Raw genomic sequence first — 8,880 nt, forward strand, 5'->3', positions numbered from 1 at the left:
CAAACATGTACTCTACCACTGAGCTACATACGCAAGTCCTTTTTTTTTTTTTTTTTTTTAATAAATAGTAATAAATAGAGTCCTCAGGCTGGGGATATAGCTCAGTTGGTAAGTGCTTGCCTAGCCTGGGGTTCAATTCCCCAGCACCTAAAAAAAAAAAAAAAAAAAATCAATAAATAAATAGAGTCCTCTTGCATCGTTAAATCAGCTAGCTGGTCAGTCAGAATTTTGTGTCCAAACGGAATGCTAGAAGTTAGTTAAATTTTGAGGGAATGAAGAACCAATCTTTCATTTTAGCATGAGAAACATTAGGTAACTTTTTAACCTTGTTCATGAGCAAGTACCAAACCTAGGTCTCAAATTCCTAGTCTAGTGCTCTGGCCAGGCAGAAGCACTGTCATCTGTACACAGGCCCATAGAGCTAAAATGACAGAAGGGAAATAATTAGTATTTATTGATTACCTGTTACATATCAAATACCATGTACAGTGAGATTTACTTACATGAGTTCATTTAGTTTTCTTAAGAGACCTCTCAGGAAATTTATCATCAACAATTGCTCATTTTTTAGCATCTACCATGTACCAGTTAGTACTCTGCCTCATGGACATTAGATGTAATTCTTTTAACAATTCAGACAGCAGGGCCAGGATCAGGGTGAGGTAGGTAAGAGCTGGGAGTTGAGAGGCATTCAAACTCTTTCTTTTTTCCTTTTTTCTTTCTTTTCTTTTCTTTTCTTTTTTTTTTTTTTTTTTTTTTTTTTTTGGTACTGGGGATTTAACCCAGGGTTGCTTAACCACTGAGATACATTCCCAGTGCCACCTGCCCTCGACACCTCGCCTTTTTTGGAAACAGGGCCTCACTAAATTCTTAGGGTCTCATACTTGGAATTCTCCTGCCTCAGCCTCCTTAGATGTTGGGATTACAGGCATGTGCCACTGCATCTGGCTCAGGTACAAACTCTAAAGAGAGGAGAGTGCCAAAACTCAGCAATCTAGATAAGTGATATTTCAATATTTATATATATTTATATCTATAAATTTATATACATGCATATTTTTATATACATGCATATGTGTGTGTGTGTGTGTGTGTGTGTGTATTTTTTTTTTTCTTTTTTGGTACCAGGGATTGAACTCAGGGGCACTCAACCACTGAGTCACATCCTCAGCCCTGTTTTGATTTTATTTAGAGACAGGGTCTCACTGAGTTGCTGAGGCTGGCTTTGAATTCTCAATTCTCCTGTCTCAGCGTCCCAAGCTGCTGGGATTACAGTTGTACACCATAGCACCTGGCTCAATACAATATTAAAAAAAAATCAAATTCAATGCAAATAAATGCATGATGAACAAAATTTCAAAATTTTGCTTAAAATAGTATTTTTTGCTTGTTTGTTTTATAACCCTGTGTTACTGTGCAATGGGAAAAGTGTTTCCAATCATCTTTGTTCCTGGGCCCAGGCCACCTTCATTTCCTTGTTAGGCAGTTTATGAGCGTTGACACAGGTGTGTGAACAGACGGAGTAACACAGGACTTTCTATGTACAGTCATATATTTTTATTATAGAGCTTTTAAGAACTCTTCCCACTTGGTTTAAAGTACAAGAGGATCTGTTTTTTTGTGGTGCTGGGTATCAAACTGAGGGCTTCACACATGCTGGGCAAGTGCTGTACCACGGAGCCCCATCCCGTCCCCTTGAGAGGATATTTTGATAAGTATATGTAGGGGTGATGTTTTCTCTTTTGCTTCAAGTTCAGCGTGGCTCTGTATGGCATTGCCTGACAGATTAGCACTATCCTGATCATTTTACAAATAGAAAACTAAGGCCCAGAGATGTTAGGTAATTAATTATGAGGGTTCACATAGTTATTTGGCAATGGAGTTGGACTTCAAACCTAAGTCTTACTCCAAAACACATGTCTTTCCAAAATCATGTTGTATTTTTGTTTAAGATGCTGGCCCAGGGTTGGCACACTTTTTCTTTCTTTCTTTTTTCTTTCCTTCTTTTTTTTTTTTTTTTTTTTTTTGTGCGGTGCTGGGCATTGAAATCAGGGCCTCATGCATGCTGGCAAACTTATTTGGTAAAGAGCCAGATGGTAAATAGTTCCAGCTTTATGGGCCAATCGTCATAACCACTCAATTCCACAGTTACAGGAGGAAGGCAGCCATGGAGAATATATAAAGGGGTCTGGCCAGCTTTGGTCTGTGGGTGATCATGCATTAGATTACAACAAAACCTACGAATAAGCTGTTACTAAAGAAGTTATAGAAGATTGCTCTGATGTCTTACTTAGATATGTTTCCTTTAATTTAAGAATGAGAAGGCAAAAAACGATAATTAGGCCTGCTCCAAAGAACCTGAATGCCTCATCAAAGGATGTTGTAGACATCACCCATCCAATTGTAATCTTCCAGGTGTCAAAAGGAAATGGCATTTCAGAATAACTGCATTGCATAGTATGAAAAGGACAGGTGAAGAAAATTTTTCCTGTTTGAAATAAACTCTAGTAGAAGAGGTTAAGTTTTAAAAACCAGTTTAACATGTTCTGTAGTTACTTTTGGTTCTACTCTGCTAAGAGTGCCTCTGAGCAACAAAATCACCCCAAAGAGATTTGCATTTGGAAGTCACAAATATAGTTGATCATTTTAGAAATACTAACATAAACTGGGTGTGGTGGCCCACGCCTGTAATCCCATCAGCTCAGGAGGCTGAGGTGTGAGGATCAAGAGTTCAAAGCCAGCCTCAGCAACTTTGTGAGGTACTAAGCAACCTGGCTCAGTGGTTGAGTGCTCCTAAGTGCAATTCCTGGTACCAAAAACAAAACAAAAACAAACAAACAAAAAAACCCTAATATAAATTGAAATGGAAAAGAACTCCATTTATGTGGGTAAAGCCATTAAACAAATTTATTTTCACTAAATATAAAGTGCTTTCATGTTTTCCAAATTTCCTGAGAATTTGGAGTCCAATAAAAAGGCAAGTTCTAGTGTAAGGTACTGGGTAGACAATGTTGGACAAAAAAACAACACAATCCTTGCCCCGCAAGAAGCTTAAACTAATTTGTAATGTGGTCCAGTGTAAGATATATTCAATGTATTCCTTCAAAACTGTTTATTTAGAGCTGGACATGATGGTACATGCCTGTGATCTCAGCAACTTGGGAGGCTGAGGCAGGAGGATCAAAATTCAAGGCCAGCCTCAGCAATTTAGTGAGGCCCTAAGCAACTTAGCAAGACCCTATCTAAAAAAAAAAAAAAAAAAAAAATTAGATGGCCCTTCAGCTCTTTGGGGGCCATTATAAGCAGTAAAATAACCAAGATGCCTGAAAATCCTTGCCAGGACTTAACACATTTGTGGGTAGTTCAGGAAGCAAAAAAACATGTTAGTTTTTTTAATGACCGTCACTAAGTGATTGTAAAGGACACTCATTTAGAATGGGAAATCTGAAGCAAACAAGGAAGAGTGTTACTTTGTTCAACCTCAGCTGCGAGTAGGTAGCTCAAATTGTTTGTCACTATGCACATGTCCACGAAGGACTGAAAAAATACCTCAAGTGTTGATTTAGGGATTCCAGATAGATTTACAAATATGGAATCTGCAAATCATGAGGATTGACTGTGCTTTGATAATGGGGGAAGAGGTGTATGTTTGTGCAAGTGTATGTTCTGAAAGGTCAGGGAGGATATGAGAGGCAATAGTGTATTAACTTTGTCGTGTTTCCTGGTAGAGAATGAGTAGATAGAACGGCTACAGTAAATAGAACAGAAATTATCTGTGATTGATGCACCAATACATAGATGCTTAAATATTTGTTTTAAAGCTACAAAAGGAGTCGCCAGATGAATTACAAATAATTTTATAACTAATGAAAGTCAGGAGATAGCAGTTCAATTAGTGGGGAGAAGTATGAAGTGTATTAATGTCCTCATCATTTATAACAGAGGATCACTAGATACTGCCCCAAGTTACCACATACAACAAGGACAAGGGCAGAGAAAGGAAAGAACTGTTCTGGCAAAGATCAGCAGCAGAACACATGGTAGAAGCCAAAACATGCTCCAAGATAGTCTGAAATACAGTTTTTTGTATTATTTTGTTTCTTTGGTCCTGGGGATTGAACCCAGGGGAGCTGTACCACTGAGCTACATCCCCAGCCCTTTTCTCTTTTTAATTTTTTTAATATATATTTTTTAGTTGTAGGTGGGCACAATACCTTTATTTTTAGGTGGTGCCAAGGATCGAACTCAGGGTTTCACGCAAGCTAGGTGAGTGCGCTTTGACGAGCCACAACCCTAGCCCTTAGTTTTTAATTTTGAGACAGGGTCTCACTAAATTGCTGAGGCTAGCCTCAAATTTGAAATCCTCCTGCTTCAGCCTCTGGCGTGGCTGGGATTACAGGTATGTACCACTGCACCTGGCTGAAATAGTTTTCAGATACTCAAAAATATTGCCAGGCATTACATTGGTGGATAATTCAGTCTTAATAAAAACATATCTATTGCAACAATTCTGTATATGGTTACTTCTGACATATAGCCCATACATTTATATCTCTTAATGAAATATAATTTTAAATATTTCATATAAAGTTATAAATTAAATACCAGAAGAATTAAAACAGAGCATAAACTTCACAATGTGAGAAAGAATACATAAAAAAACAAATAAAAACAAAAACAAAAAAACCTCAAAGAGGACACTCTTGGGCTGAGTTGTGGCTCCGTGGTAGAGCACTTGCCTACAAGTGTGAGGCGCTGGGTTCGATTCTCAGCATTGCATAAGAAAAAAAAAAAGTTCAATGACAAGTAAAAAATCATTTAAAAAAAAAAAGAGGATACTCTTTATAGCATATGGTAGTGAACCTAGCAGGCGTTAAAACCAGCAAATAAAGCATTACAGTAGTAAATTGACTTCTCTGTTCAGGTCCTCTGAGAAGCAGACACCCAGATGGGATTGGATGTGCAGGAGAGCTATTGGAGGAAAAAGGATGAGGGTGCTGGAGTGGGCAGAGAGCTTTCCCACCATGTTGCAGCCTGGCAGCTGGGAAAGAAGAGAGGAAAGCAAGGACTGGACAGAAAGAGCCTCAGACCCCAGCACATGGTTCTGAGTGTACTTCAGCCAGACTGATGGGAGGTCCCTGAGCCTAAGTAACAGGTTAGAGGAATCCTATGTGGGGATTCCTGGCTCTAGTGACCCTGCAGTGCTCAGTTCCCTGCTGGGTGAGCCTGGGAGAACCATGGCTTCCACGTTAATGCCGTGGAGCAGCTGGAGGCCATGGGACCACTCAACTGTGCTCCCTACAGATTGTTTTTGAGACAGGTCTTGCTAAATTGCCCAGGCTGGCCTCCAACCCATGATCCTCCTGCCTTAACTTACTGAGGCATGCCCATGGCACCTGGGTTCTGTGCTTTCTACAGAAAGCTCTCTTGAGAGCAGATCTGAGTGAGGAACTTCTATGGCCACCATTAAAATCTGCCAATAAATGTTAATGAGATAAACTCTCCTATTTTTTTTTTTAAAGCTCTCAGTTTGAGTCATAAAATAGAGCCACACTAGCGGCTTAATATAAGATCCCTTAGAGCAAAAAGACTTACAAGATAAAAGTGGGGTGGGTGCTGGGGTAGTATCTCAGTGGGAAAGCACTTGCCTAGAATGTGTGAGGCACTAGGTTTGATCCTTAGCACCACATAAAAGTAAATTTTAAAAAAGGTATTGTGGGGCTAGGGAAATAGCTCAGTTGGTAGAGTGCTTGCCTTGTAAGTATAAGGTTCTGAGTTCAATCCCCAGTACTGCAAAAAAAAAAAAAAAAAAAAAGGTATTGTGTCCACCAGCAACTTAAAAATTTTTAAAAAAGATAAAGAGGGTAAATAAAGACATGCTAGATGAATGCTAATAAAAAGAGTGTAGAGTTATGGTAAAAATATCATTTGTGATATTCAGGACAAAAGGAGTACCTTAAAATAAAGAAGGATATAACATCTGAACCATTAAGCTTAGGTAATAGAAAGAAAAATCTGTGACATGAAGGCTTTAGTAGTTTGGAGAATCTGAATTCTCCTGAGTTTGACATTATTATACTTTGGCATTCCTATACTTTTATTATTCTTTTTAAAAAAATTCCCCAGTGTTGGCATTTAGATATATTATTTCCAGATGATATAAGAGAAAACTTGGAATCCCTCTGTCAGGCCAAGGTCCCTATTCTAAGTTCTCATTTCACACAGTATCTCTTTTATGTGACTCATTATCACAGGTAGCAATTTTATATTTATTTGTGTGTTTTATTTTACTACTACCTGACTCCTTAAAATGCTTCCTCATATAGAACGTAGCATAAACTGGACTAGGGCTGGGGATGCTGCTCAGTGGTAGAGCACTTGCCTAGCATGCACGAGGCCTTGTGTTCCATCCCTGGTGCCAAAACGAACAAACAAAAACCCAAAAAACAAATGAAACAACAATAGACCATTAGATGAACTGCGCATGCTCTCCGAAAAGACGAGATAATACATATAAAGCTCATACATTATTTAGAACTGAGAGAGAGGATTTCCTTTCATCTACTGTTTTTCATGTGGTACTTAGAAAACACTTGTCCAGGGCACAGTGCCATTACAGAAATAGCTAGGACATTTAAAAAAATATATGATGTCAGGATGGTTCTCTCAAATGAAAACAAAATCTATTCTGTCCTTCTTACTTTTCTTTCTTTTTTTTTTTAAATTTTTTTAGTTGATGGTGGACCTTTATTTACTTATTTATTTGTATGTGGTTCTGAGGATCAAACCCAGTGCCTCACACATCCTAGGCAAGGGCTCTACCCCTGAGCCACAACTCCAGCCCCTCCTTCTTACTTTTCAAAGCTTATCAATTTTAAGGGCTGCTAGAAAAGCCTATGATGGTCCAGGAGGTTGGCTGAACCATTCCATAGATACTGAAGTTGGCAGTTTTTGCTGAAAAACAGCAGTTCTGGCCCCACACTTTACAATTCTTCTATGAGACTTTCAAAGACTCAGATATATGACTTATGACACCCTGACCTAAGAAAACTCATTTGGCTCAAAGTGAACAGACCTAGTGATTAAACCATCTTCTTCTTGGGAAAGGGATGTCTGCCTTTCCCAGTATGACCTCATTCAGAATTAATCTCAATCGCACCCCTCTCCTGGGCAGACAGGTGGCAAGAACGATAACATGATTTCTCTAGGCCACCTGGTGAGTCAGTCACACAGGAACAAAACCCAGCTTTACTGATGGGCAAACCTGAGAGACTCAGCCCTATCCTAGACACCTCCTGTTCGATAAGATGACTAATTAAACAGTTATTTGCTGAGACTGGCTCTACAAGCAAGCAGACAGTTTCGTTCAGTGTTCTCCAGAAGCATGCAATCTACAGGAAGAGGAAGTGAAAGAGAGGTTGAAATGTTTATATTGTGAGCAAGTTTCACTGTGGCCTACCAGGTGGTGCAGAGTAAAAGAAAAAAATGTTTGAGTTTGGAGCTGAAAATTAAGCATCTCTTTTTTAGGGTGAAGTGTTTGCCTCCTTAATGTTTTTTGTTGTTGTTGTGGTTTTTTTTTTTTTTTTTTTTTTTTTTTTTGGTACTGGGGATAAACTCAGGGGCACTTGACCACTGAGTCACATCCCTAGCCCTATTTTGTATTTTATTTAGAGACAAGATTTCACTGAGTTGCTTAGTGCCTCACTTTTGCTGATATTGGCTTTGAACTTGAGATCCTCCTGTCTCAGCCTCTGAGCTGCTGGTATTACAGGCGTGCACCACCATGCCCAGCTATTTTTAACCATCTATTTGGACTTTTTTTTGCTCATTTAAGTTTAGAACCTCACTCACTCCTGAGTGTCAAAGCCTTTGCAAGAGGTTTCAGATAAATGCATACAGGAAAGGGCCCAGGTTATTAAGGATGGACAGGGACCCTGGGATAAAGGCTGTTCTGGGCTCAGAATTAGGGAGGAATAGTTCCTGGGTATGCAAGTGATGCAGAAAGAATTGGGGCACAGGGCAAATGATTCCTAAATTCTCATTGAACTTCCCTTTCCTCCTCTTCTTCTTTTGTGTGTATATGCATGTGTGTGTGCGCGCGCCTGTGTGTGTGTGTGTGTGTGTGTGTGTGCTACAAATTGAACTCAAGGCCTCATACAGGCTAGGCAAGTACTCCACCTCTGAGCTACACTCCAGCCCTTTTTATTTTTTATTTTGCAACAGGGATTCTCGAAGTCGCCCAGGCTGGCCTTGAACTTGCAATCCTCCTGCCTTAGCCTCCAGAGTAGTTGGGATTACAGGTCTGCACCAGTGGCCCTCTTGTTTTCTGTTGGCCTGTTTCAAGTTGATAGTCTTCTTAATTTATATTCTAAGAATCAGGATTTTCTCTTACGTAACCATACTACAGTTAACTACCTCAATTAATGTAACACCAAGGAAATACTTACATCTGACTTGGTGTGTTCATATCCCAATTGCTTGGATAATTTATTTTATAGCATTTTTTCTTTAAATACAGGATCCAGTCTAGGGCCAGGTATTGCATTCATTTTTTTTTTTTTTTTTTTTTGTCTCTTTTGTCTCCTTCAATCTGGAACATTACCACAGTCTGTCTGTCTGTCAATCTTTCTTTCTTTTTTGGTACCAGGGATTAAACCCCAGAGCACTTAACCACTAAGCCACATACCCAGCCCTTTTTAATTTTGATCTTGAAACAGGGTCTTGCTGAGTTTCCTAGGGTCTCAATAAGTTGCTGAGGCTGGCTTTGAACTCATAATCCTCCTGCCTCAGCCTCCCAAGCTGCTGGGATTACGGGCATGTTCCACCACACTCAGCAAGTTCCATACTCTTTCTATGTCACGTATCACACTGAACTTTTTA

The sequence above is a fragment of the Sciurus vulgaris genome (genome assembly GCF_902686455.1).
Source record: "Sciurus vulgaris genome assembly, chromosome: 10".
Taxonomy (NCBI): domain Eukaryota; kingdom Metazoa; phylum Chordata; class Mammalia; order Rodentia; family Sciuridae; genus Sciurus; species Sciurus vulgaris.